The sequence below is a fragment of the Sorex araneus genome, chromosome 2 (genome assembly GCF_027595985.1).
Source record: "Sorex araneus isolate mSorAra2 chromosome 2, mSorAra2.pri, whole genome shotgun sequence".
Taxonomy (NCBI): Eukaryota; Metazoa; Chordata; class Mammalia; order Eulipotyphla; family Soricidae; genus Sorex; species Sorex araneus.
Genome location: NC_073303.1, coordinates 203558702 through 203585540, shown reverse-complemented (window position 1 = coordinate 203585540; position 26839 = coordinate 203558702). Strand labels below are relative to the sequence as shown.

General features: G+C 45.2%; 1 long non-coding RNA gene across 1 annotated transcript; it reads right to left on the bottom strand.

Moving 5' to 3' along the window:
- Positions 1–658: 658 nt before the first annotated feature.
- LOC129402325 (uncharacterized) lies at positions 659–25996 on the bottom strand. Its single transcript, XR_008628627.1, has 3 exons — positions 25731–25996; positions 18861–18966; positions 659–956 (listed from the first exon to the last, which is right to left on the bottom strand). It is a non-coding gene; the product is annotated as an uncharacterized LOC129402325 (long non-coding RNA).
- Positions 25997–26839: the final 843 nt, after the last annotated feature.

Genomic DNA, 26839 nt, shown 5'->3' with positions numbered 1-26839 from the left:
CTAACCTCTTAACACTTAAAAAATTATTTCATTCCATTCCACACTACAAAAAAGTCAGTTGTGAGCCTATATGCTAGAAACAAACAACATAAAAAGGAAACATGAAAAAAACTCATTTATAACAGCATCAAAAAGAATAAACTTGCTTAGAAATAGCTAAGGAGAATGATATATAGAAACTAAAAAATATGAGTGAAATAGAATAAATAGAATAAAAAATTAAAAATGATTGAAAACACATGCCATATTCATGAATAAGAATACTTAATGTTACTACAATAACAAGTTGTTAATAGGGTGAATATAAGATGTTAGTTCTATACAAAGCATAAAAGCAATTCTCTAGAAATACCACTTTGACTTTGAGGATTGAATAAATCTAATATACTATATGCATTCAGTAGAACATCATTCAGCCTTCTAAAGGAATGAAAATCTTATATGCTACAGTACAGATAAACTTTGAAAGCAGAATGTTAAGTGAAGTAAGCCAGACACAAAATGTTTTCACTTACATGGAATAGTAGAACAGAAAAATTTGGAGAGACAAAAATAGAATGTTGGTTACCAGGTGCTGGAGGGAAGAGTTGCTGTTCCACATGGGCTGATGCAAATGGCCTGGCCAGGGATGATACGGAGTATGTGAATGCCGTAGAATTGTGCATTTACAGTTAACTGTTTTTTGTGAGATATCTATATATTATAGACATAGCACATACCTACAGGGAATTGTACTATATACATACGCATTTATGCATGTGTGTCCACAGTTGAAAGGAAACCATCTTGTTAGTATGCAGGAACTGCAGGTCGAAGTGTAAGCAGCGTTTCTGCAAGTAGCTCTGCCCAAGTCCACTGAGGAAATTGGTCCAAGTGTAGCAGATGACACATGTGCGTGGTGGGAGGCCAGGGGGACTTCTGGGAGCCATTGGTTCGTTCTAAATAAAGCAGATTCTCTAAAGGAAAAAAATGAGCTGCAATTGCAGAAAATTTTCCTGAACACACGATTATTGTATTAAATTCCCCTGAACCATGAGCTCTTATTACATAACTTCTTTGCCCATGTCTGGAACTCTATCTTGTGGTCAAGGCGGAGGGGGGAGCTTTGTTAAAACTTTGAGGACATATATTTCATGTAGAGAGAAAGGAGTCAATTTTTAAAAGTGTCTCAAGTCACTTACAAAATAGCTCTCCCTGACACCCTCCGAGAGACCGGGCAGAAATAGCCCGTGCTTTGCGTGGCTCCATGTTAAACCACATGGCTGCAAGCTCAGGGTGGGTGTGGCTTCTACATGCCCAAATTACAGCAGCAAGTTTGCATGAATGATTTTTCCTCTTTGTAATAATAATGTCAGGACTGTTATTACACTTGGCTCCACGGGGGAATTGGAAGTGTTTCTCAGAAGGGAAGTGCTTTCAGCATTAGGCTCTTTCAAGAGCTCCATTCCCATGTACTTGCTGGAAACTTTCAGGAAACCGCATTCCTTTTCACGTCCCCATTTAGCAATGTGATCTCCCCACGCCAGAATACTTCCCAGACCACCTCATCAGCCTGCCTGGGAATGGAATGTGGCCACCGGGGGCTGTGCGCGTTAGGGTCTAGTTAGGGTTTGTGAGTAAGAAAGGGAAGGACTGATTTTTTTTCTCTTGAGAGTATTTCATCAACCCCCAGAATATTTCAAAGGATTCAAAGTCTCTAATGAATCAAAGAACTCAAAGCCTGTAATCTGGGACTGGACGGGAACAGAACGGGAGATGACAGTGATATCAAGTTCTGTCTCAAATTGACTAGCGTAAGCCTAAAGTTTAGGTCAAGAGGCATTTGACAAGTGTCAGAGAAGTACAGAAAAATATTACTGGTAGTTTCTTGTAACTTCCTTTGAAAATGATCAGACCCAAGGAAATAAACGGAAAGAATCAGGGTGAGATGGTGGTGCCTTGTTTAAAGTGAGTGGGGGATCGGGAGAGCAAAGAAAAAGAATAATCAGTGTCTGAAAAATGAGGAGGAAATTTGAATCTTGTATGATCTTGCATGAGAGATTTGCTGTATTTATTTACACCACCGTGAAGCGCATCTCAACACTAAGCAGACCCAACCCATTATTCCATACCTCCCACAGCACCAACAAAGGCTGCCATGGAAATACTTGGTCATAATAAACTTCTTTACCACATGGAGATCAGCTTCAGAGCTTGGCCCTTTGGTGTCCCTCTCTTGTCTTTACCTAATCAAAAAGGTATGTAAGGGAGGGTTTTGATAAAATGGCATTTTAGATGATGGGAGTAATAATATTAAAAAGAAATCATACTCGATGGTCAGATATAGTCCAGGGTTTATTTTTTAATACATGGATTTGATCTGATTATTTAGTATCTCATATGAATACAAATAAGATTCCTTTCATTCTTGACTGAAATCTGTAAAATTAAATCATGTCAGTTTCAAAGATTTCTAGATTTCATCCCAAATTATGAGAAAAATTTTTTTGGTATTTTGGTTCTGAAAGTATTTCTTGGGGCAGGTAGTTCATAATTTGCTTCTTGAAAAAAATCACTAAAGACAAGGAAACAGCAGAGTAGCTGAATATATTAATATGTTCTTTTCTCAGAAAGGAAATGTCTTGTGCTTCTTTAACACATGTAGTAAAATGAGATTTTATTAAATGTTACATAGGTGTGCTTTTGTTTCTTTTTTCTTTTTTTTGTGTGTGGGGGGGTGGATTTATGCTCAGGAATTATCTCTGTCAGGACATGGGTCCTTCTGCAGTGCCAGGGATCATAGCTTGGTCCCTGCCTTCGAGGACAGTGCCTCGTCAGCTGCTTCTCTCTCCAGCCCTCCACATAGGTCTGAATGCCATTTTACAGGCGAATTATTGAAGTTTACAAGAGTGTTTGCCGGTGTTTTGCCTGAGCCAAATGCTGCTTGCATCTTTCCTCTGGCTTTATGTTCCTCCTCCTCCCCTAGTGTTAGAGGCATACCTAGCGGTGCTCACGGCTGCTTCTGGGACCTGCCTCACTGTCCTTTCCCGCCTGATATACCACTTTAGTAAATATTCTTTCCCAGTAATTTCAGAGGTTTATGACTAACATATTTGGCTTTATCTAATTTTTCTCCTGCTCTTGAGTAATAGTTTGATTAAATATATAATTCATATCATTCACTGTTCTCATTACACTTAGATATTCCTTTGTCTTATGGAATCATTCTTTTAAGGAAAATGCTCTTAATATAAATATATTTTGTCTGTGGTTACTTTGAACATTTCTTGTCTGTCTTCAATATTTTTAATGTGTCTGGATGTTTTTAACATATCTGTTAAATATGTGACTCTTCATTATAGTGTTTTTCTTCAGATGTGAAATTTATCAGACTTTTGATCATTGTCAAATGTCACTCCATTATTTTTGTCTAGACTCATTTTAATTTATTAACTTAAGAAATTGCATCCAGATAGAATATATAATCTTATGGTTGGCTGGATCTATTAGAAGTTATTTTTCTGCATAGGACTAGATGTTTGGAGATGGTGAGACTGGAAGCCTTTGTGCGCATACTTTATCAGGCTTTGCATATTTGCAAAATAACTGTTCTGCATCTAGAACAGTATCTGCATTCATACTGCTGGAGTTGGGAGGAGAAAGGGTCAGGTTTTGAAGATTTTCAGACTTTTCATTTGTAAACATTGGCTTCTAGTTTAATGGCTAGAACTGAACGGCTTTTATCCATTTGCTCTTGGGGCTAGTGGGAGATAAATTTTTTTTTTTCAGCCAGGATAATCATCGTACCAAAAAAACCAGCACTCTATGATTAAAGAGAACAAAATGTAAGCTGTCTATGCATGAATCATATTTTCCCTGTAATGCATTGGCTTCTGAACTCCACCTCGTATCTGTCAATACTATTTTGCTATTCTCCCTTTGACCTTCTGTCTCTAGGTTTTGGATGACTTCCTTAGATACATGCTCTAGTTCGTCAATTCTTCTTAACCTGTATTTAAGTAGTGCAAATATCTAATTTTAAATTCTATTGTTTTTAAAGTTACATATTATTTTAGAGTATCTTACTATTTTTGTATAGCTATTACTATTTATTTTAGTACTTTAAAAGTATTCATACTATAGTTTTACTTATATATATTCAAGTATATTCGGTGGAGAAAGTTCTATTACTTCAAATTCCTGGTTTGGCTAAGCCTGCTGTCTTATTTGTGAAGAGCACTTTCTTATGTGTTATAACTGATTTTATTATGAGGTTCTTTTGTGAGATTTCCTTTTCTCCTGCCATTCTGTGTGATCTTGACTGGAAGAATGTCCCTGATGCTTCTTGCTTTTGTCTCCAGACCCTCTGGGGTTTTTGTGTGGTGTGTCAGACCACAGGAGACTTCATCATAGTATTTTCTCTTGGCATACTTAAAGTCTAGGTAATATCAGAATGATTTGAAATTCTTTTGTTCCTAGCTCTTAAAAGTTTATTTATTTATTTTGGTTTTGGGCCACATGGAGCTGCTCAGGACTTACTCTTGGTCTCAGGGATCACTCCTGGCACACTCCAGGGACCATAGAAGGTCCTGGGGATGGAATCAGGGTCGGCCACGTGCAAGGCAAATGCCCTATGTCCCATCACTCTGGCCCCCTGACCCCTGTACTTGGGGGTGGGGTTAATGTTCCCATTTGTCTCTCTTTACACACAGTATTTGAATTTTGATGCCTAAGTTTTGCAAGGGATGAGAGTTTTGGAGTAATTGAAGCACAGTTCTCAACTTGGTACAGAGATCGGGAGACTCAGAGAGAGAAATGCCATGGTAATTCTGCTTTATTCAGACACACCAGGATTAAAGTTAGAGTCAGAAATGAAAAGCTAAAACCGCAGTGGGTTTACTTTATTTGGTCCTTAAACTCAGGGCGACAGGCACCTACATAATTTGTGACAGATTTTTGTGCTAGATTTGCACACTGTGAGTTTGGAAACATAAGTAATAATTCATGCTGGGAAATAAAAATGACACAAATTTCATTCATTTCCTTTCCATGGTTTCCAAAAATATGTTGCCCTCATTAAATACTTCTTAAGGTCCACTATGTACAAGGCACTGTGCTGGGCTTGTGGGCGAAGAGGAGAGATAGCATTCGTTCTCAAGGGTGGAGAGATATAGATAAATGAGTATAATGCAATAGTGCACGCTCAGGGCTCTAAGGAATGGATAAGATGTGGAATGGCTTGGAGCAAAGGCTTCACAAAGAAATGAAACTTGGGTTAGATCTTGAAAGATAGAATTTTAATGGATCATTAGTTCAGCAACCATGAGGGCATCTTAACAAATTATTAATAAAAAGGAATTAAAAATTTTTATTGCATTTTAAACATGATTGATTTGAGTGCTCATGGAACATTCAATAGACAGTTGGAATACTAAAGTTAAAATAAAAATGATGGACATCTGAGGACCATGTTGGCATACTGAATAACTTGAGTGGACTCAATTCTGGGAAATGAATAGAAACATTCTGTTTGCTTTTTGTTTTGGGAACATCCAAAGCAAGACACAGGGGTTACCCCTGGCTCTGCACTCAGGAATTAGTTATGGCAGCCGGAAACCATATGGGATGTCGGGCATCTAACCCCAGTCGGCTGCATGCAAGGCTGTTCTATTGCTCCAGCCCTCAGGAATAGAAGGATTCTATAAGGGTAGAAGGAATAGTGGGGGGAGGGGAACAGTAAGAATAGAAAAGAAGAGGCTGGTCAGAATGGGTAGGGAAGAGGGAGAGAAAGAGAACTGACACAAAGGAAGGGAGGGAAGCAGAAAAAGCAGAGAACACAGGATTTTGGTCAAAGCAGAAGAAGCTCAAGCACCTGGAGAATAAGAAACCTTTCTGTAAGGATGACGAGAGGCCCATGAGGGCTACCGATATTGGATATGAAATTAAGTAGGCTTCTCGAGGCCACTGGGTCAAAGAGGAAATTCGAGCAGAAACTGGAAAATCCCCATAAACAAGTGGAAATGAAAACACGAATGATCTAAACCTATAGGTTGTATATAAAAAGTAGTAAGAGGAAAGTTAGTAGTTATACAAGCCTTCAAGAAAAAAAAAATCACAAATAAATAATTAAATGACAAAACCAATAAAATAAAAATTGGAAGAAATAGAGGTTGAAATTTAGAGCAGACATAATGAAACAAAGTGAACATTTTGAATACAAATAGAACTAAGTATTAATATGAGACTATGACTAGATGATGAAAAAATTTGATAAAAATTAAGAAACTATCTATGATAAATATTCTCAGTAGGTGAAGATAAAAGGAAGTCAGCATTATAGAGGCCACATATTGTAAACCCATAGCTACTATACTGAATAGTGAAAAAAACTGAACAGGTTTTAAAATTAGGAAAAACACAAGGCAGTTCATTATTACCAATTCTCTTTTATTTCTTTTATTGGCAAGCTCCCGTGGCATATTGGATATGCCAAAAAGAGTCACAACAAGTCTCACAAGGGAGATGTTACTGGTGCCCACTCAAGCAAATCAATGAGCAAAGGGATGACAGTGATACAGTGACAGTGATTTAGAATTAGAGATTATAATTAGGGAAATTAGAACATACATAAGAGGATCCCGGATCAGAAAAGTAGTGAAGCTATCAATATTTGCAAATGATATGATGATTTATATTTAGAAAATCTTAAAATTTTGTTTAAAAACATTAGAAGCAATGAGATGAGAAGAAAGGATGATTATAAAGTCAATATAAAAATTTTCTGTATTTCCATATACAAATAATGAATGAGAAGAAGAAATTAGGAAAATAATTCATTTACAATTGCATCTAAATGAAGCAAGTACCTAAGAATAAACAAGTACCTAAGCAAGTACCTAAGAATAATGCAGAAGGCAGCGTTCTGTATAGGTAAAGCTACAAGATACAAGACAAGATATTAAGAATCAAAAGACATTCCATGTTGATGAATGGGGAAGAATTAATATACTCAAAATGTCTATTCTATCAAAACTATACACATATTTAATGTAGTCCCAGTCAAAATTCTAGTGACTTAAATTTGTTGTTTAGGAGACTGGCTCACAGAATGTCAATGCGTGTATGTTTAAAGAGTCTAGTGTTAGCACATCCCATCTCCAACTGTTAATATTCCTCTGCTACATTCCACTGAATGGCACTTAATAAAAATTAGTAAGGTTTAGAGGAAATCATACAAGACCTCATCTGCCTACAACAATCCTGAGGAGGAGAAAAACAGAACAGAACTGGAGACTTCAAACCAAATCAGAGCTGACTCAGGCGTATGGTGGGTGGATGGCGCCACTTTGGTGATGCTGAGGTGTGGTAACTGCATCAAGACAGAAGAGCAACACGATTTCAAGCACAAAACCTAAACCACTATAAAGGTTTTTAGTAGCAAGAAAGCAAGTTGTACTGTATAGAGAGTAACTAAAATAGTAATTTATTGGAATGGAAATAGACACACAGAGGCGGGGGGGGGGGAGGGGGAGAGAGAGAAAGAGAGGGAGAGGGAGAGGGAAGGGAGAGGGAGAGGGAAGGGAGAGGGAGAGAGAGGGAGAGAGAGAGAGGAGGAGAAAGAGGGAGGGAGAGAGAGAGGGAGAGGAAGAGGGAAGGGAGAGGGAGAAGGAGAGGGAAGGGAGAGAGAGAGAGGGAGAGGGAGAGGGAAGGGAGAGGAAGAGGGAAGGGAGAGGGAGAGAGAGGGAGAGAGAGAGGGGGAGAAAGAGAGAGGGGGAGAAAGAGGGAGGGAGAGAGAGAGGGAGAGGAACAGGGAAGGGAGAGAGAGAGAGGGAGAGAGAGAGGGAGAGGGAGAGGAGTCTGGGGTCGTGACACAGGAAGTTGCACTCCCCACCCTTGGAGATGCATTTGGTCCCCCTGCACTTCCAAGTAGTCGAGCACAGAAGTAGGAGGGAGCTTGAGCACTGCTGGGTGTGGGCCCAACCCCCCAAATAAAATAAAAATAGACACAAAGATCAATAAAATATAGTTGGAAGCCCATAAATTAACCCATAACAAATTTATCTATACTTAATTTATAAAAAAGGTCTAAAACTATATAATGGGGAAAATTGAGAGTCTCTTTTTTTTTGACAAATGATATTGGGACAACGTAACAGCCACATGCAAAAGAATAAAACTGGACCTATATATATCTGACCCATATATAAAAACAAATTCAAAATGGGTTAAAGATACCAACTTTAGACTCCAAACTATAAAGTACACAGATAAAACATGAAAAGTTTCACGATATTAGAACTAATATTTTCTTACTGCCTCAGCCTCAACAGCAATGAAAATAATTTAAAGATAAGCAATTGGGCTGCAATTAATCAGAGAAACTGCAGAAATAAAAATGATAGCAATAAAAATAGAATCGAAGAAGAGAGAGTGAGGAAGAGGGAGAGGGGGAGAGGGAGAGAAGAGAGGGAGAAAGAGGGAGAGAAAGAGAGGGGGGAGAGAGGGAGAGAGATAGGCAGAGAGAGAGAGAGAGGCAGAGAGAGAGAGAGAGAGGTGTTCAACAGGCTTCGGGCTTGCATGTGTGCAGGTGACCTTGGTTCCAGCCTCAGCACTGCCTCAGGTGCTACCAGGAACACCTCCTGAGCACCGAGTTAGGAGACGCCTAGAAGCATCACTGGAGGCGGGCCCCCAAATTAAAAACCCAAAAGACAGTCCACTGGATAGGTGAAGGCATTTGCTCCTCAGGCATCTGATAAGGGCACACAAAGAACTCAGACAACTTAACAACCAGGAAACAAACAACTCAGTCAGGGCACTGGAAGAAGGTGTGGATAACCACTGCTCTGAAGAGGTCACACGGATGACTGACGGGCATATGACAAACTGTTGGTCATGAGAATCACCACGGAAATGCAAACTAAGACCACAACGAGATTATCACCTCACACCTGTAAGTGCCCTTGTCAAAAGCTGCACATGTGGAAAGAGTACAGAGGAAAATGAATACAAGTTTGAGGTGAGATTTTTGGAACGATTTCACAAATGTTTCCTATATATGGACAATAATGTAATGAATAGAAAAAACACAATGAAAAGACAAAGTAGCGGACACTATTAATAAATGAACATGATCTACGGGGAAGGGATAGCAGTTGGGCAATGAGTTGGAGGGACACACAGGAAATACCATTTAAGGAAACAAACACAAATAATAAAGACCGCTGAGTTGGCGACTTCTGGAAATTTCAGTAAGAAAGCCATTTATTGCACACAGAGTCCAGTGGTTTCCAGAAGTGCTGCGAGGAATGTGTGTGAGAGGGTGTTAGCTGGGCTGGGAGCCGCGCTGGGCTTGCTTGCCGGTTATTCCTGCATCTGTGGGAGGGTGTGTGAGGAGCAGAGTGCAGGCCTGTGGACGGCTCCAGAAACGTTTGCTCCTGTCCTTGTTCATGTGTTGGAGGGTGGAGGAGGTCAGCATTAGCTTGCAAGGAGAGCAGCGGTGCCAAGGTTGGAATGAGCGGAGGCTGATTACCGACCAGCGTGGGCCCGTTTCCTCCGCTCATCCACCGCCATCGGGGTGGGCAACAGCCTGACACACCAACATGTATGATGCAGGCCCACTACCAGGCCTCCTGTCTTCCCGTAGGAGACCACTCAGCTTCATCAGGGACTCCCCATCACACCCCTCAGGATGCTTTTTAGTTTTTTGGTTTATTTTTACAGAAAGGAGACTATTTTTCTTTTAATTTTTAAATTTATTATTATTATTTTTTAAATTTTATCGAATCACCATGAGACAGTTACAAGCTTTCATGTCTGGGTTACAATCACACAATGATCAAACACCCATCCCTCCACCAGTGCACATTCCCCACCACCAATATCCCGGGTATAGCCCCCCATACCCACTCTCCCCCTGCCTCTATAGCAGACAATATTCCCCGTATTCTCTCTCTGCTTTTGGACATTGTGATTTGCAACACAGACACTGAGAGGTCATCATGTTTGGTCCATTACCTACTTTCAACACACATCTCCCATCCCGACCGATTCCTCCAGCCATCATTTTATTAGTGATCCCCTCTCCATCCCATCTGCCTTCTCCCCCAGCTCATGAGGCAGGCTTCCAGCTATGGAGCAATCTTCCTGACCCTTCTATCTACTGTCCTTGGGTGTCAGCCTCATGTTATGCTTTTCTCCTTTTAGTTTTTATATAAAACTTATGTAGGATTTATTTATTTGTCATATCTGACTTAAATCTCCTTATAAAAAAGCAGCTTTTCATTCGTGCCTTCCTGGGTTCTGTTGCTTGGTATGGTTTGTCTTGCTGAAAGAAGTGTTTGTCGACCAGATTTTGTAGCTTATGTTAGAAGAATGTATGAAATAACCTTAGAGTGAAAGAGGGACTGAAGGGGAAACGGAGAGGGGGAGGAAAGGAGAGAGGGAGGGAGGAAGAATGTTTTTCAGAGAGGTGAGAGAGTGTATAGTGGGGAAGCTGCTGGCCTGAGTCTGTCCCCAGCACCCTTCGTCTCCTGAGCCCACCTGAGGTGATCCCTGAGCACAGAGCCAGGAGTAATCCCTGAGCACTGCTAAAAATATTTTTTTAAAGACTTATTCTAAATTTCAGGTAGCTTCTATCTTCTAGTCCTTGTAAATTCATCAAGTTACTGAAATATGAGGTGATTCTTAAGGCTTATCATAATAGTTTGGAAAAAAAGGAAGGGAGTATTTCATTTGTGAGCTTTGCCCTCACTGCAGAGAAGCCAGCCGGTGGGGTGGGGGTCAGCAGATCTAGCCCGAGGTCTACTTGGCAGTCCCCACAAATCCTTTATAACAAACACCTTAAAGTTCTTGTTCCCTTGGAGAAACTTGGCAAATAGCTTAACTTTTATTTTATTTTTAATTTTATTAGTGAATCACCGTGAGGTACAGTTATAGACTTATAAATTTCTGTGCTTGCATTTTAGTCATACAATGGGCGAGTGCCCATCCCTCCACCAGTGCCCATTCTCCACCACCGATGAATCCAGCATCCCTCCCACCACGCCACCCGTCCCCCCCACCCCACCCCGACTCTGTGGCAGGGCATTCCCTTTTGCTCTCTCTCTCCTTTCGGGTATTGTGGTTTGCAGCAGAGGTATTGAGTGGCCATCGTGTTCGGTCTACAGTCTACTTTCATCCCGCCTCTCCCATCCCGAGCGGGTCCTCCTTGCACCCTTTACTTGGTGGTCCCTTCTCTAGCTGAGCTGTTGGCAAATAGCTTTATTTTTCACTTCTTCTGTGAAGTATTCAAGAAGTTCTAAATTCATAGTAGGGCTGTGGAGAGGTGTGAGGAGTGCCGAGTACACCCCAGGAAGTGTCACGGTGTTTCCTAGGGCTTTGCCTTAGCCAGCAGGCCCTGACTGACTGCTCACGGCTTCCTGCCCTGAAGGGGCCCTGTGCGAGCAGCCCTCCCGGGCGGGCGGGGCAGGGCGGAGGCCAGGCTGCCTCTGAAGAATGCCTGCCAGAGAGACGCTTCCTCTGTCTTCAGAGGAGCATCCTTTGTTCTCTCTCCAGAAGGTCACACGGCCCCCCCAGAGCAGGCGCGACTCCCGTGGCGTTCCCTTGAATCGTGCTTCTGTTCCCCATCAGGCATTAAGTGGTCAGCGGCGCTGTTTACAAGGTGCCCTCCAGCGTCCCAGAGTGACATGGCTTCAGAGCATTAGTTCCAGATGATGCATGAACACTGTCCTTTCTTCCCAGAGAGAGAACGGCATTTGTGTGTGAGGTGCCTACTGGGAGCGAGCCGGGATCAAATACTTGCTGGATGGTGATTGGCCCAGTGGTGCTCTCTGGCTCAGTAAGCGTTTTGGTGGGATGTGTTAATTTGTAGAGGCTAATAAATAAGAGTCCATAGTCTCTCTGCCTGATGAAAACCAAGTCTCAAAACATCAGTTCTTAAAGAGTACAGATCTGGGAGGGGCACCTACGTTCCAAATATTCTTATTTCTGGGGGGACGTCAAGGTTGGTCTACACGCTTTTCTTCTTTCTTTAATTCTTTCCCTGAGATCATTCACAGAAAAACAGCTTTTAAGTCATTTTGACCAGAGAGCCGTTGGCCCATCCTGGTGATGTTGATGGAGGATAAAATATACCGTTAAGTAAGATTTAAATCTTCTGTTAATGGTGTGGGGCAGATGTGTTTTTTCTTAATTAAAAACTCTGAAGACAGATTTGATCACATTTTCTCCCTTTCTCTGTCCCTCCCACCATCCCTACATGTTAAGTTGTCCAAGGAATTCTTTGTTTTTGGTCCACATCTCACTGTGCTCGGAGCTTACTCCTGGCTCTGCACTCAGGGACCCCTCCTGTAGGGGCTCAGGGGACCAGACGGGATGCCAGGGATCTAGCCCAGGTGGGCTGTGTGCGAGGGAAGCTCCTTACTGCATGTACAATCATGCAGTCCCCATCCAGTGAAGTTTCAAAATAAAATTTCTTTAATACACTTGTGGAATTTTTTTCATTTTTAAGCTGCTCAAAATGCGCCCTTTTGGTAATCTAAGCTCCCAAACTGTCTTTGTTAGGTATCTACTAATTTGTAAATGAGAGAAACATGTGGACTGTGTCATCTGTTTGGAGATTTAAAATATAGCACCCTCCAATTCTGTGGCCCTCGGGAGGAAGAGAGACCCTAAACTCATGAGTGAATGACTTTCTCACACGAGCGAAAGTCAGGAAGCTGAGAGATAGATAAGCCAGGGAATAGTTAGGAAAAGTTAGCGGCACATCAACACTCTCCACTTTAATTCCATTGAAGGGAAATACCAGAATTAACGGGAACATGGAGCTGTCATTAGCCTGTACTTTATTCCGGTCAGACATCAACATTGTGTGTTCTTGGTCTTGGGTTGGGTCATGCCCAGCGGTGCTCAGGGCTTCCCTCGGCTCTGGGCTTAGGGGTCACTCACGTGCTGCCCAGGTGCTGCTGCAGACCCAGCTGGCATTGGCCGAGTACAAAGTAAGCACGTTAGCCCCTGTATCCGTCGTCCCTCTGGCCCAGTCAGGAGTACTTGGTTGCTGCTGCTGTCTAGGTTTTGCTTTTATTTGGGGGCCAACCTGGCGGTGCTCAGGGCTGGTGGTGCTGGCGGGAGTGTGGGAGATGTGGGCATATACCCTGTGTGCACGGCGAGTGCCTAACCCTTGTATTACCTTCCTGGCCCAGACGTCAGCTCTAAGACCGGAAGAACATCGAACATTTCAGTTACAGAAACTGAGTGCCTCCATCTCTGCTGATCACCAAGTTATAACATGATATGGGAGTTTTTGTTAGTAGTACATTAAGAAAATGCTTCCATATTAAATACTTTTATTTTGGAGTCTAAAAATTAAGCATATTTTAATGTAATTCTAGACTTCAGATTTAACATATTACTCTCAATTAATAATGAAAATAATGGGTTCTCTATCCAGCTAGTTATAAATACGTATGCTTTCTGTTACACATTAAAACTATTACTTTCTTCTCCCCAAGGGCGGTGATGAATGTATTACTCCCAGGGTCGGTGGAGCTGTCTTGGTTTATCATGATTTTAAAGTGCTCAGAGATACCATTTTGAACCACAAGATAATAATGACAATATGATACTTAAGCACGCTTTTGGAGACTGCTCAACCTTATTTCAGTTGTTCACCTCACAGTTTTTGAAATGCATCATTATGGTTTTGTTGTAAACGTAGTGATGAGTTTGTGAAAGATTAGGAGAATTTATCTAAGGCCACAGAGAATTTCAGTGAGTGGAGTTAGAGCCAAAATTCCTCATTTTGTTTTGTTTCTCATGTAGACGGCATGTTTAAGGTTTGACCATGAATGCAAATGTTTGCAATTTATCCTGTGTATTCTCGATTTCTTTACTTTTGCCACCAAACAATAAATTAAAAATCAGTGGAAAGGGTATATTTCCACAGAGTTCTGATAAGAAGTCTACCTTTGGTTGTCTGTCATTCTATATAAGGGAAATTGTCCACATAACAAAAAAAGCCAAAGATTGCGATATTCTCCTGAGTAAAATATTTAGGTCTTAGAATAGGAAGGATCTGCAAATGAGTACCAAGGAAAGAATGAAATGGGTAAGAGGAAAGACTAGTGTAGCCAGCTGAGGCCCTCTCAGACGCCCGCGGAGAGACCCTGTTCTTCTCGTGCGTGTTGCACACTGATGCACGAGCTGTCCTGCTGGTCTCGCTCTGCAGGGTCTCTTGCTGAGAGCCCGGAGCAGTGGGGAGCGACAGCGTATTGAATGATAACCTGCCTGTGGGGCCACCGTGGCTGTCCAGGCGACCCTAAAACTTGGCCGTCCATGTGAGTTTGTCCCTGTATATGTTTGCTTGTCTCATTCTCTGCAGACCCCTGCCCCCTGCCCCAAACAATCGGTAGAAAGTGCCAGTGTGACTGGCGTTGGACAGTCATACTCATTTATCTTTAAAAAATAGCTGCCAGGATATTCCCCAAGCCGGCCTACCGCTGGCCTCCACCCGCCAGCCTGTACGTGTCCATGCTTGCCCTGACCTCCATGGGTAGCTGTCCCCTCCGGTTCCGTGGAAGCAGGAGTCCTCCGGGAAGCCTGAGAGGTGATGGCGGAGAGGGGATGCTCAGAGGACACACGCAGTGTGTCAGGCCCGTGCCAGGCAAATGCCGAGGCCCTAGACCCTCCCTGCAGTCTGCTCCCCCTTGACTTCCGCCTCTGCTCTCAAGGCACACCTCGCCCTCGTGACCTTGTCGTGACCTTCTACTGAGCGCTATTTTTTTATGAGGGCCATACACAGTGGTGCGGGGGCAGAAGAAACCGCCCATTTCCAGGGGTGCACCTACTCTGGAGCCCCCGAGGGCTGAGTGAGTGCAGAGAGTTCTGGAAACATGCAAGGCTTCCTGTGAAGGCCCTTGTTTAGCGGAACGACTTGAAACCCGCTATAAAAGTAAATACCCCAAGACGAAGGGGAATACAGTTCAACTAAACCAAAGCTCCAAACTTATTTGGTCTACTGGCCCCTTTACATAGCAGGGGCGGGGGCGGGGGGGCAGGGAGAAAGAGAGAGAGACACAGATAGACAGACAGACAGACAGACAGACAGACACACACACACACACACACACACACACACACACACACAGAGAATTACCAGAACCCTCTGGATATCTAACTTCTTTATGCAAAGCAACCAGAGTGTCCCCCAATTACCTGAGACTTACTGCCACCCCACCTGGAATATTCCAGCAGCCTTTAAAGTCAGGTATTGATCACTCTAAATACACAACACACATCATTTAAACTACATTTTCAACTTTTTTGTTTGTTTTTGGTCCATACCCAGCAGTGCTCAGGGGTTATTCCTACGTGCTCAGGAATCACGTCTGACGACGGCAGGTCAGGGAGCAACAGCCGTGTAGGGAACCTGACAGTCAACCTGGCTCCCTGTGCTGCCTCTCCAGCCCCAGGACTTACAACTTCTGTGGGTGTCAGTGCACCTTCTTATACGCCTATGGAAAGTGAGTTCGTTTCTCTGGTGGTCATTTAGCTGTCATCATGACATTGTCTTAGGGACAAGTTTGATTTTTCTCTGAAGAGAAAAAAAATAGTATTGCCTTCAAAGTTCTAGTTCAATAGTTCTTTTTTTTTAAAAAAAAAATTGCAGTTTTCATTTGATTTCTGGGAGTGGGGGAGGTTGAGTCACCCCTGATGGTGCTCAGGGCTTATTCCTTTTTTTTTTTAATTTTTATTGAATCACCATGTGGAAAGTTACAAAGTTCTCAGGTTTATATGTCAGTTATACAATATTCAAACACCCATCCCTTCACCAGTGCCCATATTCCACCACCAGAAACCCCAGTATACCCCCACCCCCACCCCCTATCCCCTACTGTATAACTAATGAATTTCACTTCATTTTCTCTTTACCTTGATTACATTCCATAATTCAACACAAAACTCACTATAGTTGTTGGAGTTTCCAACCAAGAGAGACAGACCTACTACATTTGATAATTAGTTTTTCATTGCTGGAAATGAAGAGATATGTAGCCCCACTGCTACAAGTACATAACTCTCTCTCTCTCTTTTTTTTTCCTTTTTCCTTTCCCCCCCTTTTTTTTTTCTTTTTCCCCCTCATCCCCCTTCCTGCGCCTCATAGTATGGTGTACGCCACACTGCGTTGGCCAGCGTGGGGCTTTTGCTTAGTTCACAGTCCAGAGGTGGCTGCTACATTAAAAACCTTCAATATTTCAACAAAAACTTACTGTTATTATTTGGAGTTTCCCCCCCACCAAGTCAGACCTGTTCAAATGGAACCGTTTCACATTGCTGACAATTATAAATGTTTTGGATTTCTGTATAAAGTCCAGAGAAAATTCTGCCAGAAATTACATAGCCCAGCTCACAGTCCCAGTGCATTGCTGTAAGAAGTCTCTGAATTCAAAGTCTTTAGGCGCAGAGGGTCCGATTCGCGCTCAGGTGCCAGTTACGCCCCCTTCCCATGAGTTCCTGGGAGCCCCAAAAGTAAAAACCGAATACCTGTGGGTTTGGAGTCACAGAAGATGGCGCCTGCCACATGGGTGCCGCCAGCCCGCCGATTTCCGTGCAGGAATACAGGGTGGGGAGGAAAAAAAATCCACCCCCGGCAGCACAGAGTTGTAGCCCAGTTCGGTGTCCCAGTGCATTGCTATCGGATGCTGCGCTGGATGCTCAGGGCTTATTCCTGACTGTGCTCAGAGATCACTCCTGGCAGGGCTCTTGGGTCCAGAGTATCCAGCCGGGGTCCCCCACATGGAAGACAAGCACCCCAGCCCACTGCACCGCCTCACTGGATGACGGCTTTCTAATACTCGGACTTGTACTAAATAGGTTTTGTACATTATTTCTCGTCTGTTAACAACTGCATTAGGAATATGACTGTCTCATCAAAGAGACAAATATTAGTTCTGTATACAAGACTGGCCCTCACACAGATGTTGCTATTTCAGCTACTTTTTGTATGAGAATATGAAATACACAATAAATAGGATGTTGTAGATGTACACATCTGCCCATATATTATATTTTATATGTAGTTATTGAGACAAATGTATGTGTGAAAAATATATATGAAACAATGTCGGTCATAACATCTTAGATTGGATTACTAATTACTTAGTACAGTAGTTTAATTTACGCTGTTACACTGTGTCCACATGGAGAGTTTCTGACTCTGTAGGGGATTTTGTTTGCATATTCATGAACTGGGAAAGCAAGGCATTCTGTGACTCTAACATAAAACAATCGTGTAATCAAATGAAATGTTGGATGAGAGAGAAGTTTGAACTCTAGGCATCATCCATATGAGAGTTATTTATGTTTTTTCTTGGATTATTTTATTTAAAGCATGTTCTAAGCCCGGAATCAATTGTCAGACTAACCCATGAGGAACCCATATTTTCTAGAGAAGGGCTGTCAGTTCCAAGGTGAATTAGAAACTGGTATCTGTCGTCCATCCTTCTATCATAAGCAATGCTACAAAGAAACAATTAACACTTTCTCAGTTAAAATGAGAATGATAGATTCCTCTACAAAAGAAAAGGCAAAGGTGAAGGCAGAGGAGGAGGAGGAGGAAGAGGACGGAGAGGAGGGGGAGGAGGGGGGAGGGAGCAAGAGGAGGAGGAGGAAGGGAGAGAGGGGGCAGGAGGAGGAGGAGGAGGAAGAGGAGGAGGAGGAGGAGGAGGCTTGTTTTGAGGAGTTCTCTTTGTAGGGTTTTTACGGTATCAGAATTTCATAACTCTAGGTCAAATATGTGATTTCAGAGAACACAGCATCTGGATTCAACAGTGGATTTGGAGTGGGTTAGAATCCAGCTTTCCTCTGAGTGGCCTCTCAGCAGCATTACAGAAAGGGAAAACAAGACAAGTAAACTTACTGATTTATAGTAGAACTGCTCTCTTTGAAAGCTACTTTGAGCATTATTTTTATTCTTCCTCTAAGAACCTACTTAATGAGCTACCCCCGTGGCTAAGAGACAGAGAACATCTGGAGCATTGCTTTATTATCCTAAGCCTCAGTTTCTCTTCCTGCAGTGCTTCCATGTCACCTGTCATCCCAGACTGTAGTGAGGTTACAGGGAGACTGACACGAAAGCCACACCAACAATGCCCAGCACAGAGTAAGTACTTACTCAGGGGCAACTATTAGTCTGAGAGCCTCCCCCGCTAGGTAGGGGGTCGGGGGTGGTTGGGACACACCCTGCTGTGTGCGGGCTCCAGGGATCACTCCTGGTCATTCCCATGGAACCATCAGCAATGCCGAGAATTGGCCGGGAGACAGTGATATGGCAGGGAAGTCCCTTCACCCCTGGACAGTTTCTCCAGGCCCTGAGAACCAACTTTCCAAGCGAGGGAACTGAGGTCGGGAAGTGAGGTGACTTACTCCAAGACACAGATAGGCAGTCAGAGCACTGATTTCCTCCTAGCGGTGACCTACTTCAAAGCCTGTTAGTTCACACGCAGAGTCTGTATTGGAGGAGACCCTGCAGAAAGCCGGCTGTCATCAGGTGAGGGCAGAATTTGCATTCTGAGTGAGAGCTCCTCTGTGCCAAGACTTCTGCACGCGTAGGGCAGGGGAAAGGTTTGGCTTGCAGCAAACCCTGCAGGTGCCATGTTCAATAGTCGTCATTTGCTCTGGCATCGGTTCTGAAGTGTCTCACTCAAATCAAATAGCAACCACACGGCCGCAGTGCTACCATGGAACAGGTAAAGTGCTTTCCTAACTTTTCCTTTATAAAACTCACCAGGCTAAACGATTTTTCTTGAAATCATACGCTAATAATTCTCACTGACTGCTTGGCAGGAGGTGGCTGTAGCCTGAGAGTAACACTAATTTGCATTTACCTCGTCCCTGTGAGGATTCATGCTACTCTTCTTGCTTGAGGTAGTGTGTAGTCACTTACGGTCATCCCCAGGGCTACTGGTTGTGATTCCATTCTTGTCTTCATGACTGTGAAGGAGAGAAGGAACAGCAGGGATGTGGAGGCTCTCTTGGACAAGGACGGACGAGGCGTGCACATCACACTAGTACTCCTCAACCCCCGAGCATCGGAGGCTGGGCTGCGTTCCTGGCTGAGAGAGGGCACTGCCTTCTACATTGTCCTGTTTAGCGGTCCCCCTGGTTTCTGCCCCTCAAGTCCCCAGAACACACCTAGACATTGCTAAAGGCAGAGGTGAGGGTGTTGAGGGGTGGTGGGGGAACAAAATACCCACACATGAGGAAATAGAGTTAAAGTTCAGAGTGCCTGATTCTTTAGGGCAGAGGGAAGGTAGAGCCAGTCTGGGTACCCGTGAAGTAGGGAGGGACCAAGCATCATGCTGAGATAATCATCTGTGTACTAAGACAGATACTAAATAAATATGATGGCCATACCTGCCATTTCATTACTCACATTATTGCAGACCCGGGCATTCAAAAAATAATTTAGCTCTTTTATAGTGATCTAATGCAATAATAGATATAGGAGCCTTAGTGTCTCCCTTTTTCCAAAAGCCCTTTTATTGTAAACACATTGGATCTTTCCACATATTCCCTACCTCCTGGGGAATTAAATTCCACAGGAGAAGAGGAAATATTTGGAACGGGAAGAATCCAGTAACCATGAGTGTGTGTGGCGTTATTTCTTAGGCCTTTAGTTTCTTTCTTTCTTCCTGTTTTCTTCTCTGAAGCCCACAGCACATGTGGTTGGTTAGTCCAAGTCTTCCCGGACCTCTCACTGATAGAGCTGTCACAGACGGCATTGGGAGGGAAAAGGAAAGAGGGACAGCCCCGTGTCCTGCGACTCCCCTGATCCTGCCACGGTCTCAGGGTGTGTGCATACACACACACGAGCATGTCTATCTCTTCATGTGTGTGTTTGTCCATGTGTCTCTGTGTGCACATGTATGTATGTGTTGTGTCCGTGTCTGTCTCTGAGTGCATGTGTGTGCATCTCTGTGTGCCCAGTTATGGGTGTGTCTGTCCCGCCGCTAAGTGTGTCTGTCTTTCCGTGTGAGTCTATTTCTATAGATGTGTATGTATTATTTCTTGTGTGTGTGTACTTTTAACATGCATATGTATGTGTGTGTCTCTGTATATGTGTGTGGTTTGGACTGGCCTGATTAATTCCGACCCCCTGTGCGAGAGAAAAGGATGGTCAGGAAACACACTTCAGTGCTGCTGGGAAGGAGGATAGAGCCGCTTTGTGGTTACTTCAAATGGGTCTTGTTTTGAATCTACAAGTTCATTCAAATCCAACCACGGCAAAATTCATAGATTGTGAAGTCATGTGGACGGGAACCAAAAGGAAAAAGGCTGCACAGAATGTTTTCTTCCAGATTTTACTCAAGGCTTCAGGAAACTCCCCCACTCAACCTAGTGTTTCTCTGCTCTGCTTGGCTTTGCAAGCCAAGACTTCAGGGCTGTGCCTCACTGAGCTTCACACGACTGCCAGACTCTCTCTCCCCCCCTCCCCTCTCCTCTCTCTCTCTCCTCTCTATTTCTTCTCTCCCCCTCTCTCTTTCTCCCCTCTTCCTCTCTCTTTTCTCTCTCCCCTTCTCTCTCTCCCCTCTCTCTGTTTCCTCTCCCTCTCCCCTCTCTCTATTTCCTCTCTCTCCCCTCTCTCTATTTCCTCTCCCTCTCCCCTCTCTCTATTTCCTCTCTCTCTCTCCCCCTCTCACTTTCTCCCCCCTTCCTCTCTCCTCTGTCTCCTCTCTCTCCACCCCCTCTTTCATTGTAACAGCCCTGTGCCTAGGGCATGCCATTTGAGCTATTATTTCTTTACACTCATGTCACCAATTTATTTTTAGATTAAAAAGGGACTCTGCTTCTTTTGTATAGACCCCAGTGTCGTCCAGGGCAGAAGATGAGGTAGGTTGGACAGGAATTTATCAGTAATCTTGTCGACCTGCTTGTTGTTTTAAGATTCATTGCATTAAAATGCCATTTTCAATCCAAAAGGGAGGTACCTTCGTGGCCCTCAAGCTGTGCAGTTCCTCTGACTGAAGAATTTATTCTCTTCCTCTCTGTGTGGTAGAATTGGATGTTAATAGCAAATATTATCATGGTGATGCCCCAAGGGGCGGCTCCACTTATAGCTCGTTCAGTGAAGGGCTGGCACTCTGAGCCTTAGACAACTGTGGATGGTCTAACACAAAAGAAGCAGAGGGACACTGCTGGCCTGTGCCTTCCCCTTCTCCATCTGTGGCACTCGGTGGATTGTGTGGTGGCCTGCCCGCCCTCCATTCTCGCTCATGCTCACTCCTGAAGGAAATGTTCTATCACTCAAGTACATCCCTGGCCTCCGGCTTTGTCTTTCTAGCCAGCCCAGCACACACACTGCACTCCATATATACGAACCGTACCACTTTCTTGGAATTGCATTAAAATTGATATTCCGATGAACCAAGAGCCGCGGCACGAGAAGCAGAGCCTCCCGCCTACTGACTGTGATCCTGAGGTCTCCTAACCCATTTTGGCACCAGAGCAGATTCTTGGAGCCATGCATTTTGACTGCGAACTGAACTACAACCTCGTGCAGCCCGGGGAGGGATTTTTTTCCCTCTCCACCCCATTTTTCTGAGCGAAAATGGCGGCAGCGGCAGCAACCACGCGGTGAGAGCCACCCTCTAAGACCCCTACACCAGGAGGTAGGACTTTCTTTAGTGACGTAGCCTGTAGGTGATCCTGGGAGGGGAGGTGTTCCCGGCGCGCCTTCCGCCCAGAGATGAACCAAGAGCCGCGGCACGAGAAGCAGAGCCTCCCGCCTACTGACTGTGATCCTGAGGTCTCCTAACCCATTTTGGCAACAGAGCAGATTCTTGCAGCCATCCATTTTGACTGTGAACTGAGCTAAAATATTAGAAACCCAAAACCGCGCGGCCGCGATAGCGGCCGCGCGGACTCAAAATCTTCACCTTTACCAAGGAAGAGAAATTATTAGATGATGCTTATTCAGCAGGCCTGATTGTTGGGGAAAATTTCCAATCAACGATAGTGAGTTCTGTATGGAAATATGAAATGTACTCAATATATAGAGAGAATAATGGGAATATCATCAGCTACTTAGATGGGGGGTGGGGTGGGAGGGGGGTGTATTGGGGTTTTTGGTGGTGGAACGGGTGCACTGGTGAAGGGATGGTGGTTTAATCAGTATTTGACTGTGACTTAAACCTGAAAGCTTTGTATTTTTTTTGTTTTCACGGTGGTTCAATAAAATATTTCTTTAAAAAAAAAAATTGATATTCCTCTGATTCCCTATGCTGAGTATTTACAAATTAGAGAAAACATCCTTACTTAGTTCTAGAACAACCGTAAAGTATAAATGTTTAAGATCATACAGTAGCAGACTGAACTTTGTAATTCAAAGAGAAGGCAGATCTACTTAGGAATCTGTCCCATACGCTGGTTTGGACTTGGTCTAGATGTCTGATGAGCTTGATCTTCTCGTTTCCTTTCTACAAGTGCAGGGACACTTTGCCTTCACTCTCCCTGACCCACCTGGATAACTGGGTCTGCAGGCTTTAGTTTTTAGAACATTTCCCACACATTTTCCACTCCCTACGGTGCAGTTTATGTTAATTCATTACAGTGTTCACCTCTTTCTGTTCCTTGTTTATATATATGTTCACTTCTCAATATCACATTTTCAACCATGAGCTCTTCTAGACAACACCTGACTTCTTAGGAACTACCTCTATGTTCAACACATTTTCTGATGCTTGGTTCTATAAGTGAGCCAGGAAAGTTTTGTTGGAGAAAATAACATGTAAATGCGATGAGGTTCTTTTACTGAGAAAATTTTCTTAATTTATCATGAGAATCTCAGTTTGAAAATTCTGAGGGGTATGTGTGTAGATACTAGAGCAGAGAGGGCACTGGTTTTGCATGTGGCCAACACGTATTTAATGGCTGGCACCATGTAGGGTGTCCCAAATTCTACCAGGAGTGATCCCTGTGTGAAAATCCAGGAGTAAGCCCCGAACACAGCCAGGTATGCCTCCAAACAAAACGAACAACAAACCCTGTGTTCTGATAAACCAGAGACACGGCAAAAACACCAACACTGAAGCTACCAGAGGACTACACTGGCAGGAGGGATCTCCGAGGGCAAGAGGGCACATTAAAATGCAATGTGTAGAAAGATTCTGATGTAGTAGGGCACTGTGTGTGCACTGGTGTTGACGCTAAATTCCTGGGGTCACATCACCTCACCACCACCAAAGTGTCCAAGACCCTCCACCTGCTTCCCAGTGTCAGCTGAAACATTGAATCTTACTCCTAGTCACACTCCTCCTCCCTCTCTTCTTTCCCTTTCCTTTTTTCTCCTAAAAGAAAGCTTATTCTTGTTTCCAAATGTCTTTCTGCAAAACAGACTCTACCCAAATTTTCAAGAGCTGAGCTTGATTTAATACATAAGTACTGGGCTCATATTATGTTTTTGGACAAAAATAATGAATGCTATTGTGTGTTTGAGATGTCTCAGCTCTGAGGATAGGGCAGAGCGGAGATCTTCAGAGACTGGCACCGGCAAAGCTAACGTTTGTTTTCCTTTTCTGTGAAGGAGTCCCTGGCAAGAAACAAGCCCCTGCTTGAGTGCCCACTCAAGCATCCCTTGCCTTGCTGTGTCTGTGATTTGCAGGAAATGAAAACTATGGGATGACTGTAACAGCTGTTATCTCCTGTGAGATACCCTCACAGCTGCAGCGGTGGGTTTCAGAACGAGAAACTGGCAGGTGCGTGGTCCACAGATAGGGGTAACTGGAAGGCTAAGAGATAAGTCGCAGCTTTACTTTTAGACTGTTCCTCTTTTACCATTAACCAAAGGTGTGAAAAATCAATGTCTTTCAGTTGACTGAACATGTTAGAAATGGAAGATCTTACTTTTCTGTGACAAACATGAGCCAGGTACTCTTTCTGTGCATTTTACTTATGTGTATACACTAAGACCTAACTTAGTGACAGATAAATTCACCAACCGTCTTCTAGACCTCACCACTCGAGTTGCTTCTCAATAAGCTCTTTAATAAAGCTCCTTTGTTTAAATGACACTTTGAATTCACTTTTCATGGTGATTATTTTCGTCAGTGTGTGTGAGGTACAAATGTTCTGTGTGATGTCTTCTGACTCGCACAGTCTAATGATGACGACTGGGACACTAGGGCACGGTGTTGTGTGTATTTGCTCAGCATGCGGTCATCTGAGGGCTGTCAGTAGCCGGGCTTGGGAGGTACTGGGACATAAGGCTGTGACTCGCAGCTCTGTCTGCCGGCGAGGATGGCAGTTTTCCTGGCAGAAAGCATTCTCGTCTTGGGTAGTTCACAGAGAGTATGACGAAGGGATCATTGACAGGGCTTGGGGGAGGGTGAGACAAAGAGGCAGATCTCTACGTGTGCAGGGTTTGGGAACTGGCACTGGGCCATTCGTATGAGATAAAGACGAAGGCGGGAGGCTCCAGAATGTAGAGAAGAGCAGAAGGCTCAGATCTCTGTTATGGGTCTCAGCCAGAGACTGACAGGTCAGAAACGCAGGGAAGGGGACAGGCATTCTCCAGGACAGGAGCACAGAGGTGGGGTGGCCACTCTGGACACAGAGAAGCCGCAGACATGGGCTATTCGCTGGAATGAGCTCGCCGGCAAAACATAAAATTATTTTTGAGTTACTCAGTTCAGAGGAAACACAGTCAATCCATCAAGGGCCCTGCCATTAGCAGATGAGTGCAGGCCGCTTGGCCGTGTGGCTTGGTTACGAGGATTTTCCACCTAGTTTGATTCAGTGACTTTCCTATTGAGAGATTGTAAATCTATGAGTTATGAACAACAGGGTTCTTCCAGGTAAGGGAATCTTATGCCTTTAATTCTGATGAAGAAGACGCGGATATAATATTCTTCGGGAGCACTTGCTGGGGACCCCCAGGGGCATTTAAGGTCGTACAGCATGTTTTTCAGACTCTGTAAGAGTTCTTCATCTCTTGTGGGGAGTGGGGATAGGTGGAATAGACCCTCATAGATGAAAATTGCTGTAAAAAAATTAAATATACCCTAAAAAAAGAATAGTTCCTCTCTTGACTGGTTTAATGTTATTTTAAAACAGTGTTTGTGGTTTAATCGTTTTATTTTTGCGTTCTTGCTACTAGACTTTGAAAAATCTGTTTCTTGAAGCCAAGATAATTTGCTCACATAATTGTTTTTGAAGCAGATCTCATGCAAGATATTTTACGCTGCTAACGCCGAGTTTTGCATCTGCTGGTTCGTGGCCAGACACCAAGAAGGACCCAGTTGATTAGCCAAGACTCGCCCCTGCCAAGGCCTTATCGGAGGAACAGTGGGGCCCGATGGCTCTGAGGAGGAGTGGCCAGAATCCCGAGGGCTGGAGGGGTCCGGCTGAAGCTGGCCCCGCAGTCTGCTGAGCTCAGCAGCTCTGGTCCAGCCAGAAACACGTGTCCCTGGGTCCCCGGGGAGCGGGCTCGCAGCTTCCTCTCGGCCCCGCGCCCCCCACCCCATTTCCTGCCGCTCACACTCTTCCTCGGTGGGAGCCTAGCGCTGTCTGGGCGTGCCGCCGACACCCCGGCCCCTGAGCCCACCCCTCCTCCCTGCGGTCCCGCGGAGCACCAGCGCGGTCCTGGGGAGGGAGCCGGCCGCTCGCCGCATCCCTGCGTCCCGGGGCACCACGTGTCACCGCGTCTCCGCCGCGGGCAGGGCGCGGGGGCGGGCAGGGCGGCGTTCCCGCGGACTCACCGTTAAATTAAAACCAGTCCGCGGGCGCAGGGTCCGGCGGCGGGAAGCGGGGGCTGCGGGCGCGGGCGCGGGGTCTCGGCCCCTCGCCGCGGCGCGGCAGCGGCGGGCGCGGGCGCAGCGCTCGGACGCCACGTCCCGCTCGGGCTTGGCACCGCCCCCGCTCCAGGGAAAAGGCCAGAAGGGCCGAGTTTGGGAGGTGGCAGCGTCCTCCCGGGGCTGCGCTGGGAACGCGCTCCCCTGCAGGTCGCCGGGGATGGAGAGCCCGCCCGCGGCCCGGCTCCCGGCGCGGCTCCGGGAACACCACAAGAACGCAGCCAGTGGCTTGTCTTCCCTCCCCCCCATCCCCCTCCTGGCCCATTTTCTTTTTTTCCCCTTCTGCTCCCTCCCCCCCTCCTCTTGTTTTCACAGTCTCCCAGTAATGACTAATTGGCAGTGTTCCCTGCTCCCACCCTCCCATCCCCACCCCGCACCAGGGCCCCCCTCTTTATTAATATTATTGTTATTTTGTTTCTCGAGCTCTGGTTGCAAGCCCTATAAGCCAGGGAGACCCGCAGGGATCTACAGGCAGCCTCGTTTGCAAGCCACCCCCCGCGTGCCCTCCCTGGTTACGAGGGCCCCCCCCCCCCCCCGCTTCCCGGGAGGGCCGCGCGCGCCCTCCCCGCGCCCTGGGCGCACGGCCGGCTGGAGCGCGGCGCGGGGCGGGCGGCGGCGCTGGCCCGGCTTGACGAGCCTCCGATGCCCATTTACTGGGCGCCGCAGCCACGCTGGAGCCGCGGCACATCTGGATGGAGTCAGCGCGCAGCGCCAGGGGCCGCGGGGCGCAGGGGGGCCGGCGCCCGGGCAGCGCCCACCCGGTGCCACCGGCCCGGGGCGGCGCTCTGGGCTCCGGCAGCCCACAACCACCGACGTGCAGGGCGAAGGGCCACCCCCCACCCCCACCCCCAAGCCCAGCTCTTGTTCCACTTGATGGTAATTTGGGCACTCATGTCATCATCTCAGCCAACTTGGAGCCAAGATGCTGTTTCTGCTGCCCGTGCCAAAGGCATCTCTGGGCCCCAGGCCGAGGTCCCACGTGGGACAGCACCCTCCTTCCCTCGCCCTGGATCTCC